We start from the raw sequence: 12,741 nt of genomic DNA on the forward strand, positions 1-12,741 counted from the left end.
CTGGACTCCTAAGCCCTAAAAGTGAAGAGGTTTAGATCCATAAATAACAAACTATGCTCAATTTTTTCCAACAAAAATCTATATCAATCTTCTTAGCTTCTCTTGCTTTACACCATGATGCCTGTCAACATGACAGATGTCCATAACATACTTGAAATGTAACTATCATAATAATCTCTTAATATAAATGTTATAACTTATCTTTTTTGGTATAAAGACTAAAGGTCTCTCCCTGAATATGGAAACCTCAAAAATCCTGAATCAACCACTAATTTATTAACGTTCCAAAATATACAGTCTATTGTACAGTGTTTTATGAAGACTTAAGACATAATCGTGACTCTGTAAAAGCTTTCCATTTTGGATATATATGTCATTCCAATTAGAACTACAGGAGGTGAACCAAATGCCAAATAGCATAGGAAATGTATGGTAATTTTGTTAATTTCCTTTTGTCGGCACTGCTAATTTATGAGTCACTAAAATAGACATTGCAGTCTTATACAATGTAGCCAGTGTCCTTTCCCAAACTAATTTCTTCAGGTTATTGACGTATACTATAATACTGTATTTGTATCAAGTGCTGTTCAGAAATTAGTTAAATCTATAATAATTCCATCTGTCTGAGTTGCTCGGTATATTTGGTGTATTGGAGGAGGCATGTAGCATGCTACTCGGTAATGGACATAATAGTGTATGTAGTATTCATCAGCCACAAGGAAAATATTGTGTATGGGTTCAATAAGGAAAGTAGGCTTTAAGATTGATTTTATTCCTGGGGATGTAATATCAGACTGTTTACATTGCTACTTTGGGTTAAATTCTAAGACATTTAAGCTGAACACAGTAAAACAAACACACTTGTTATAAAGTATCAAATATTTTTTCTAGTAAATTTGCCAATTTAAAATGAAATTTGGTATCCTCCTGCGCTGTTCTAGAAAACATCTGGGTATAATTTCATTGATGCAGGATGATCTCAAGAAAGTGGTGACTTACAAACAAATCCATTGAAAAAGTGAAGTAAGGACACTAATGAAATGCTTCATACTTGGAGCGGCTGCTTCATTTATCCTGTCTGCTGTATCAATGTCATCAGTGGCTCAGTCATACTCTCAGCAGAATGTAGGCTTCAAAACACACACAAATCACCTCCTGCACCACTCGGTCACACTTATTTTTTATTTTTTTTTGCTGTACTTTTGGGAAGCTCATTTAATGCAGTTACTGGCAGACAAATCAAAAAAGAGGAAAGCCATGTGATGAAGGTGTGAAAGTACTTCAGTTAATAGAAGTAAAATAACAGCTCGTCCTGGACTCTCCAAACTGCTCCCACAGGAACCAATTGTGTTATATTGCTTGAGAGAAAGAGCCAAAAATATTACCAAACACTTAAATTGCATTCCACTTTTTTCATTTATATGCTGCAAATATTTCTATCTATCTATCTATCTATCTATCTATCTATCTATCTATCTATCTATCTATCTGTCTCAATATCTAGCTCTCCATCTATATATCTGTCTACCTTGGAACAGACTTAAGCATAGTAAGACAAGCCAGGTGTCAGGCAGAACTAGATGGTACTCTAGAATATATATATAAGATTAGACCATGGCCCCACTATCAGTATTTGGTCAGTATTTTTTCTCAGGAGTGGGAGCCAAAACCAGGAGTGGGTGATAAATGCAGAATTGGTGACGTGTTTCTATTATACCTTTTCTCTGATTGTTCCTCACCTGGTTTTGTCTCCCACTCCTGAGAAAAAATACTGACCAAATACTGATAGGGGGGTTGTGGCCTTAGTCTAACAAACTGAAAGTTTGGATAACTTGAGCTGGACAAACACATAAGATGGCTGTTGGCCAACAGCCAGCTCAGCCGACAATCCCATACACAAGATTGCTTGCTTGGCCAAGCCCTCCTGTGTTCTCTATGAGAAAACCACCGACTGACTTGTCGGCCAGTGGCTTATGTCAGGAAGAACCATGCAATCGGTAATCCAAAATCAGATATATGCGTGATTTACATCTTTTCAGAGCATCAGTTTTACTGCGCCCGGATACACATTAGACCGTCATTTCAACCCATCGATATCGGCAGGTTCAGCCGACGTTAGTCGAATGTTCATAGAGGCCTTTACTTTAGGTCTCACAAGATCGGAATGCAGTACAGTGAGAAATCCAAAAGATAGTCAGGGAACCAGCTTCACGGAATACAGATTTTACCCAGGATTTGAGAGTGAAAGATCAATCTAGGAGGAGAGATAAGCAGATTTCTCTGATAAGATATTACAAAGTCACTTATTTTCATGTGTACTATTGGTTTATGAAATAAAAATTAAAACGTTGGCTACTCTTGTAGTTGAGAAACAGGTTTGGTACAAGGCCAATCTGAGTTACCCAGGCCACTTTGGAAGGAAGGGTTCCAGCGGCTATTAAAACATTTGCATTGAGTTCCTGCTAAAGATGAGCCAGAATACAATAAAATATGTTCTTATGCAGTGGAGCCAACCAATGGTCCATTACTTTCAATATAAGAGATGAAGTCTAAAATTTCAGGAAATGTCTCGTTAGTGCCTTCTTTATAAAGCCTAGTAGGTGCTTTCATGGCAATAGAAATAACTTTTTTGATCTTGTTTTATTTATTCAATAGCTCAGTATTCCAGTCACTTGCCACCTCAGCCATCCCTAGCATCCCGGCGTTTTCATGAAGTGCCAAAACACTACATTTATTTAAAAAAAAATAAATTAAAAAGTCCCACAAATGAAAGAGATTAAATTTGTAGGAACTCATTGTTCTGTCCTTGGCAATTTGTGTTCATCCTTCATGAGATCAAACCTGGCATAACCTATAAGCGTTCTCACAGTTCACACTTGACTTCTTCATAAATATTGCATTGTAGGTCTACAGTTATCACTGCCAGATAGACTATAACACTTTTAGATGTCTCAGCTCTACCACAACTAGCCTATTATTGCAACACTACTATTAAGTCAGACCAGGGATGAATCTGGATTCTAAGGATTATTGGGAATGGATGCTTCAATTGTTGCTTGTTTCTGTTTCCCATGAGAGAATAGATGTCATTGCATTATGCTAATGAGCGGTGTCAGACTGGGGTGTCAAGCGGCTACCAGTAACATTGACTCTCACGGCCCACTGTTCAGCTACTTGCAAATATTACATTACCCTCTGTCTCACAGTTTCCTATGCTCCTATAGAATAACGAATTGGGTGGTTTGAAAAATTAATGATGAGATACTGCCTTTGTCACTACATAGGGAATCAAGTATATTGTGCCAAGTACTGTTCATTTAGAGTGCCCACTCCTGCACAGGGGGCCTACCGGGGATTCACCTGTTCTCCTGTGTGCCAGTCCTCGCCTGCTCCTGAGTATATACACCAATTAGAAAAAATATGACCCAAAAAATAATTAAATAAGTAAAATCAAATGTAACTATCAATCTTTATTAAGGTACAATAGATAAAAACACAAAAAAAGCAACACAAACCGCCAGAGGATTTCATGAGTAATATAGACAAATCAAAAAAGGTAATGGATGGGATCACAAAAACTAATTTATCACAGACAGATATAATCAATATAAAATATTTCAGAATTTAAACTGCACAACGTACATCACATCAGAAAAAATTACTCAATGCTTATACCATATAAAAGTGCCTCAGTGCTATAATCAATGAATACAAGCATGCATGTACTGCACAATGTGTTATCACATCAGAAAAAGTGCCTTAGTGCTTAAAGTTTATAATCATATGGATTAACTGGTTTAGCATATCCATATAAATATACTGTATAAAAAATGCATCAGTGCTATAGTCCATAAACATAGGCATACATGTATATATCTAGATTGTTTAGAGCAATCAGCTAAAGTTTCGTACTCCAATATATAGTAGTATAGGTAAGTCTTGTAGGATAGCAAGCCTCAAGTTATAACAATGCCAAAACAATGCCAAGGCTAATGCTATAAGGTCCCTATAAAAAGGAATAACTGCTATATTAAATAAGGATCCCATCGTTTGGTGTCAGAATTAGTACAAACCTAGTGTCATCTCCTCCTGACGGTTTGTCGCCACTGATCATCCCGACGCGCGTTTCAGCATCTGCCGTCATCAGGGGGCTGAGTATAGTAACATTGTAATAGCAATTTTCTTACATTTTTAAGCTTTCATAACATTTTTTTCATTCCATATTGATCACTGCATATAGACAGAATTTTGACATACAAAAGTACAGCATTGTTAAAGGGCTTTTCCAATAAAGCTCAATGACAAAGTGGGACTGTCCTTATACTGTTGTCACATATAGCATGAGGATAGGCTGGATCTTCCATTAATCCAAATTAATGGAATAATATGCTGACATTCTTCTAATAGAGGCCTACTAAAGAATACAATTATCAATTGGCTTATTTGTGAGAAGTTTCTCTATGACGGCCCCCTCAACAGTGTTTGACGGTTGCTGGTGTGATTCCTTCATGAATACTGCGGAGTTTGCTGCATTTTTATTGCAAATTTTAATTGTGATTAAACACAGTTCCAAAAGACCAATCACTAATTGACCAGGATTAAAAAATTGACTGCCTTCTTCCAAAAGCAATGGCACACATGTGCACAGATTGTGTAGCATATTGCAGCTTAGTTCCATTTACTCCAATTAGGTTTACCTGAAATAGCAACCCAAGGCCAGTCCAGCTATTCTGCTGTTTCTAGAAGAAAGTGGCTAATTCTAATTTATGGACAACCATGTCTATTCTATTGTGCTGTTGGGTCATAGGAGCGTAGATCTGTCCCCATACTATGTTCTTAAACAGATAACCAAGTATGATTACAGCGCGACTCCAAACACATTGAACTCAGAGTGCTGTAATTTTTTTTCAAGCTTGACAAATTCGATGTATTCATAGTCAACAACGTGAAGTCTTCAGACACCTAATTATTCCAAAAAGTGTCCTAATCAGCTTATACCACTAAGCCAATCGACAGACGTGTCAGTGATTAAGAGACATAAGGCACCCCAATATTAATGAGCTTGTGTATGCCGTTGTACTGCGTCCTCACATCTCACAGCAGGTCCGCCTACCGATTCCATTGTGATACTGTGCTAATCCCAGCCTTTTTATTAAATATAACATTTTCTTGATCTGAATGTTCCTCTTAACATATATTGTCAGTAAACACTATAAATTATTAAATAGTTTTGTAATATTACCCATATTATTTTACTTGTTGTCTTATAGTATTACGAAGGTTCTAGTGATATTATGGCTAGAGACAGTAATTAAGACTAATTAGGACTCATGATGCCCCATTGCTACATCAGCTTGAAATCCAATCTGATGAGCACGTAATAAAGACATAATCATTGTTAGTGGGTATTTTCTGAATATTTCTATAATCTAATTTAAATTACTTGTAATTAGTCATGTCGCCAACTTCCCTCCTGCTGCTATAGTGTTCTAATCATTCTAAGTTCACTAATTTAGAGATATAATGAATCAATAACTCAATATTATGGAAGTGTAGAGATTAAGAGGAATTGTACAATGTATTTAGTCTTTAATTTTCTAACCAATCTGTGTGTCACATGTTCCATAGCCAGTAGAGGCGACCTCAATTTTATATCTGCTTAAATTGCCCAAGCTGGATAAAGGGGGAATGGGTTGTCTAAAACCAATGTTTTGCTATTATTATTATTATTTATTTATATAGCACCATTGAGTCCATGGTGCTGTACATGAGAAAGAGGTTACATACAAAATAAAGATATACAGTAAATTAACTAACAATGATAGACAGGTACAGAGGGAAGAAGATCCTGCCCTTGTGGGCTTACATTCTACAGGATGATGGGGACGGAGACAGTAGGTTGGGGGGTTGCAGACGCTCCAGTGTTGGTGAGGCGGCAGCTTCGGTGATGGTGAGGAGGCAGCGTGGTCATTGCAGGCTGCAAGCTTTCTTGAAGAGATGGGGTTTCAGGTTCCAACTGAAGGATCCGAATGTGGTGGATAATCGGACGTGGTGAGGCACAGAATCCCAGAGGACGGGGAATATTCAGGAGAAGCCTTGGAGGCGATTGGGTGAGGAACGAATAAGTGTAGAGGAGAGAAGGAGGTATTGGGAGGACCGGAGATTGTGTGAGGGAAGATATCAAGAGATTAGTTCGGAGATGTACACAGGAGAAAGGTTATGGATGACTTTGTAGGTCAGTGTTAGTAGTTTGAACTGAATGCGCTGGGCAATTGGGAGCCATTGAAGGGATTTGCAAAGGGGGGTAGCAGAGGAGTAGCGAGGAGAGAGATGAACTAGTTGGGCTGCAGAGTTAAGGACCGACTGAAGAGGTGGAAGAAAATGAGCAGGTAGGCCACAGAGGAGGATGTTGCAGTAGTCGAGGCGGGAGATGATGAGGGCATGCATAAGCAGAGGGTTGAGGAAAGGACAGATTCTGGAAATATGTTTGAACTGGAGGCAACAGGAGGTGGCGAGAGCTTGTATGTGCGAATTGAAGGAAAGGGCAGAGTCAAGGGTTACTCCGAGGCAGCAGATTTTCGGTACAGAAGACAGCTTTTCTATGAGTATAAGTAGAACTAATATACATATCCGCCTAATTATTAGCTTTGTTGATGTCTAATTCGACATTGTTTCAGTCCTGGTTAATGTCTATCTAATGATGCTGGAATGCATCGTATGATATTAATATCTTAAAATAATACAATTTACAGGGTGTGTATGGAGACAGTAAAGCTCTCGTCCTCATCATGTAGATTATTATCAAGGGAAGCTTTAGGAAAGACTTTCTGGTGGTCCACTGTTAAATGATTAAAACCCCAGTCCTCAGGAGTAAGTACTATTGCAGTGAAATTCCGGGAAACGAGCCTGACCAAGAAAAACACAATCTTTCACCACAAATATGATATTGGTATTAAGCTTAGGCTACATTGTTAAAATGTTACCATCTCACTCTGCTTAATATGGTGACTTCACTATTAAATTATTCCTGCGCTAAGACATCACAGAACATATGCAGCATATGCCAAGGGCAAATAAGAACACAAGTGTCAAGTATCGTTACAGACCAGACATATTGCACCAAATTTACTAAACTGACATATTCAGTATAATTAGTGATGAGCGAATATGCTGGAAATTGAATTCAACAATTTGCTCAAATTTTGGAATAGAAATTTGATTTGCAACAAATGTATTTAATGCAAATCGAATGTTTATTATTATTCTCTCGCCAGACCCCAGAGCATAATAAACATAGGATGTAAAAAAAAAATGGTAAATGGTACCTCTCCACTACCCTCAGCTTGTCTGTGCAGCTCCAAGCTGGTTCGTTTTGGTCCGGTCTTCATTCTCTTGCCTCCGGTCTTCTTCAGTCCAACGGTCCTTTTTAGGTCTTCACCTCTTGGCTTCATACAGCATTAGTCTAAACCTCACACAACATCATGATGAGCCATGATTTCATGATTGTTACACTCGCACCCGGACTGACTGGCGTGAGCGTGATTAGTGATCCCACTGTACCATGAACCGAGGAGTGCCTGGAGGGGCGTAACTAAGTATCAACCCGATCCGACCAAGGTCGCAAGGCGGCTTAATCGACTCCGTGGACCAAGGAGGAACCGAGCAGAGGGACCAGGTGCGACTCAAGGTCAGACCCCGGTCACAGTTGTTGACCCACACCGGGGAATGCAGGAACAGGCAGGTTAGACTGGCATACAGGCAGGTGGGTATTGGCAAGTACGGCTGGTATGCAGACAGGTGGGTACTGGCAAGTACGGCTGGTATGCAGACAGGTGGGCACTGGCAAGCACGGCTGCTATGCAGACAGGTGGGCACTGGCAAGCACGGCTGGTATGCAGACAGGTGGGCACTGGCAAGCACGGCTGGTATGCAGACAGGTGGGCACTGACAAGCATGGCTGGTATGCAGACAGGGAGATACTGGCAAGCACGGCTGGAGTGCAGACCGGGAGGTACTAGCAGGTTGGAGCTCAGGCTGGATAGGGTCCAGTACAGACTGGGAGACAGGTACAGAGCCGCAGATGTGGTAGACAAGCAGAGTAAAGCGAAACCGCCGGAGCGGAGGACAAGGCAGAGCAGAGAGGAACTGCTGGTGCGGTGAGCAAGCAGAGCGGAGCGAAAACCGCAGGTGCGGTGGGCAAGGCAGAGCAGAGCAGAACCGCCGAACCGGTAGACAAGGCAGAGCAAAGAGAAACCGCAGGTGCGGTGGACAAGGCAGAGCAGAGCGGAACCGCCGGAGCGGTGGGCAAGGCAGAGCAGAGAGAAACCGCCAGAGCTGTGGGTAAGGCAGAGCAGAGAGAAGCCGCCGGAGTGGTGGGCAAATCAGAGCAGAGAGAAACCGCTGGTGCGGTGAGCAAGGCAGACAGAGAGAAGCCGCCGGAGCGGTGGGTAAGTCAGAGCAGAGAGAAGCCGCCGGAGCAGTGGGTAAGGCAGAGCAGAGGGAAGCCACCGAAGCAGTGGGCAAGTCAGAGCAGAGAGAAACCGCTGGTGCTGTGAGCAAGGCAGAGCAGAGAGAAACCGCCGGAGCAGTGGGCAAGGCAGAGAGGACAGGGCTCTGTTCACATGGAACAGACTGGAAAATACAGGAAGATACGGAGGAAGGGAAAAGGGACAAGCAGAACCAGATACACACAAGGTACTTCCTATGAAGTAGCGAGTGGACACAAAACTCACAAACAGAAGTACAGAGACAACGAGTTGGAGTTAGGTGCAGGTTCAGATACTGCAGGAAAAGGGAAGGTACGGACATAGAGACAAACAGGTAACAGGCTAGGATACAGTTCAGACAGGAACTGCTACTGCAAAGAGATACAAGAACGAGCCTGGGTATACAGCCCCCAGAGATGGCGGAAACGGACAAGAAGTCACAGATAACAGGTCTGGGTATGCAGCCCCCAGAGATGGCGGAAACGGACAGAAGTCACAGATAACAGGTCTGGGTATGCAGCCCCCAGAGACGGCGGAAACAGAAAAGAAGCAGAACTGGACCTGGCAACTTCAGAGTCAAGGAGCACACTGAATGTTAGTGTTGCTCAGGCACCTCCTGCTGGGTGGAGGGGGTTTAAATATCCAGTGACTCACAGCAATAGGCTGGAGACTCATTAGGGGTGCGCCCACAGCAGCTATAAGAATCAGGAAGTAACCGGGCTGCCGCCCTAAGCAGTCAGTCAAGAGGCATGCACACAGCATGAACTGGAGCAAGATTTGCAGGCTGGACTGACAGGTAAGATTGCGGTCTTGCATAGTGGGAGGTGGTGCACTATACAAGCACGCCCCCAGGGATGTTACAATGGTGTTGAAAGTGCTAGTGATAAGCAGAGGCGCCAAAGTCTTGGAGGAACCTATGGTAGGAAGAAGAATGGTGTCCTGTGAATTGAGTCCAGCTCGAAACAACCAAGTGAGGAAGTATGAGGAGAAGTGAAAAGTAAGTCATATTTCTTTAGTTTTTAATCCCTTCCCATGACTTTTGAATCCAACTAGATGGCAACCAACCAGCTACCATTTTGCTGGATTTGTTCAAATTGAATTGCGAAAGATTTGGATTCTGGCATATTAGAATAAAAATGTCTAAGAGACCAATAAGTTTGCCCCACGCTGTATGCCTCAAGTCTTAGTGTACTGTATGCAAAACTTCTGGCATATTTTGCTTAGTACATCTTTCTTCTCATGTAAACGAATCAAATTCTATTCTATCACCGGACCATAAATGCTTTTTCAGATCCTATTTATTTATTTGTCCTTTTGATAAAAGTGCTTTTGTAAATGTTGGCGTCCAACTTTGCAGTCAACACAGAGTTCTCATCTCACTACAATCTCTTGCTGTAATTTTACTGGTCAGGAACGCACCAAGTAACTTAAAACTCTCAAATCGCTGTGGTCTAATGAGTAACTCAGAAATCCAAGCATGTCGCTAGCAAATCACTTAGAGGGAGTTTGTCACCAGGTTATTTGTTACCTAATCTGAGAGGAACATAATTTAGAGACAGAGACCCTGGTTTCAGTGTTACCTGCTGGACTTCTTGTTGTAGTTTTGATAAAATCAGTGTTTTATCATCAAGGGATTATCACTAGTGAACCTGTTACCATGTAGTCCTCCATATTCATGAGCTCTATATAACCCCACCCCAACCACTGATTGGCAGCTTTCTGCCTATGCACAGTGTACACAAAAGCTGCTAATCAGAGATGTGGGTGGGGTTATACAGAGCTCAGCATTCAGAGAACTGATAGTCCTGAAGCTAATACTGATTTTATCAAAACTGCAGCAAGCAGACCAGTAAGTGATACATCGCTGGAATCAGGGTCTCTTCCCCTATATCATGCTGCTTTTTGGGGAAGCTAAAACTTGCTGACAGATTCCCTTTAATATATGTCACAGTGATCTTTTTGTAGTTAGATATAAAGTCTATGTGTAGTTTTAGCTGAATGCTTTCAATTTATATAGACATATACTGTTGATAAGGGATAGATCGATCGATAGATAGATGGAAAGATAGATAGATAGATGGAAATATGGATAGATACTGTAGATAGATAGATATGTAGATAGATGGAAAGATAGATAGATAGATAATAGATAGATAGATAGATAGATAGATAGATAATAGGTATATGTATAGATAGATAGATAATAGGTATATGTATAGATAGATAGATGGAAAGATAGATAGATGGAAAGATAGATAGATGGAAAGATAGATGGAAAGATAGATAGATAGATAGATAGATAGAAATATGGATAGTTAGACAGATAGATGGATGGGAATATAGATAGATAGATAGATAGATTTTGACAGTCTGTTCAGTCACTGAATTGCAACAATAAAACAAATTAAGATAGTATCACATGTGCAGATGTTGATGTCTTGTGAGCATTGCACACTGTCTGCCAGAAGAGTTCTCAGAATAATAGTTAGATCTTAATTGTTTGCATCTGTAAAATTCTTTTCTCTGCCTTAAAGGAATGTAGAAAACGTTCAGTGTGTGAACAAGCGCTTACTAAGGTATTAGAGACGATGATACTAAGATGATAAATGTGAGCTGCTCTTTACTGCGACTCGCTATGTTTCCTCTCCGATGACAGTAGACTAATTGGGAATTATGGTAGTTGGTTTTTCAGATTGGGCCACTCCTGTAACCGTACAGCGCCAAAGAATGACGGTAATACACAAATATTACCGACTAATAAATGGTAATGCTAACAACATTCCATAGTAAGCTTTCTGAAATGTGTGACGGTGTGAAACAAACTGCAAAAGGAAAGTGTCCAGGAGAGATTTATTTTTAAGACATGGTGATAGAAATGTTAATTACTAGTGGAAAAAAGGCACTTTATTACCTGGGCGAAGTGACAGCCGAACATTCCTCTTCTCATACTGTAATTGTAGAAATCGGGAAGTAATTGCAAATTTCTTTTTCCTCCTTAACTTTATTGCTGTTGACAAATGGTAAATTACCGATGCTTGTTTTAGATGTAGTTTTTAAAGCAAAACACTCGGCAACTTTTTTAGACTTCAAGAACACTTCTTGTCATTTACAGTAGAGCATGGTGTGAAATGAGTCAGACTAATAGGTCTTATGTTACTGGGAAGGTGCTAATTGGACTCTTACTTTCCTTATGTTGGATATTTCTTATGACTAGTGATTTAATAAGAATATACCAGTTGTCTACTGGAAAATAAATCTGAGTATGTGTTATAATGCTGAAATGGACATGTTTTAGGAGCGCTGCATGAATGAAACTTCCACTAAGTACGTATCCCCATTTACTGTGGACGTGCTGTTACTTAGCATGGGGTCTCAGGTTGAAAGGCCCCCTAATTTGTGAGCAGCTCATCTTCTTGTCTTGGTATTATGCCAGAATAGCAGAAAGGTTACTATACCATGTAGGGGTGGGACCTTTACGCATCGCAACTTTTTACACAGTTTGCTTTAAAATCACAGCGTATTAATTAATATGATTTTCTAGTTGAATATGGATTGTAAAATGGTATCACACTTCTGCAATCTCTCCATGTGCGTACTATAGGTTTATGGAAACACATAGAAGTAGAAGGGACATGCCATCAAAACAATTTTGTACTGTTTAATCAGGTTTTTATGTTAAATGCATTTTGTTAATTTTTTGGTAATTTTTTTTATTTTTAATATCACAATAAATATTCAGAAAAATAGATTCCTGCAATTTTTACACTGACCACAGGGGCAATTCTAGACTCAAACTTCCTGTTCTTTCAGGAAGTAGCACATGTACATTAGCAGCAATAGACTGACTCAGACCCTATTTTTGTATTGAAGAGACTAATGTCATTGTAATCCTGCCTGTGATGATAGTGAAATGTTTGAAAAGTTTTCTGTAAAGAACAGAACATACGATTCTAAAATAGCCCCAATGTCCAGAATGAAGATTGCAAGATTTCTATAGAATTTTTTAATAGTGATTAAAATATGAAAAATTCAAAAAAACATTGCCAACAATTTTTTTTATAAAAACACATGTAACACTAAAACCTGATTTAAACATTAGGTCATTTTCTAATGATATAACCTAGAATAAAAACAATGAATAGATACCCCGCAGTAAGTAAATAAGTAGTAGTGTACATGTAAAAGACATAAAGTACTTAGCTAACACGATATTTTGCTGCTTTTTCGCTTTTTTGAAATTTCTAGAAAAAAAAAA

The 12,741-nt window shown here is 39.9% G+C and overlaps 1 protein-coding gene across 1 annotated transcript in view; it reads left to right on the forward strand.

Annotated features, from left to right (window-relative positions):
* FAT4 (FAT atypical cadherin 4) overlaps positions 1 to 12,741 on the forward strand; it is a 253,046-nt gene that overhangs the window by 193,911 nt on the left and 46,394 nt on the right. The window lies entirely within an intron of this gene.

This window comes from Phyllobates terribilis, unplaced genomic scaffold, assembly GCF_046119375.1.
Source record: "Phyllobates terribilis strain yellow unplaced genomic scaffold, ASM4611937v1 Scaffold_1__5_contigs__length_1240528914, whole genome shotgun sequence".
NCBI lineage: Eukaryota > Metazoa > Chordata > Amphibia > Anura > Dendrobatidae > Phyllobates > Phyllobates terribilis.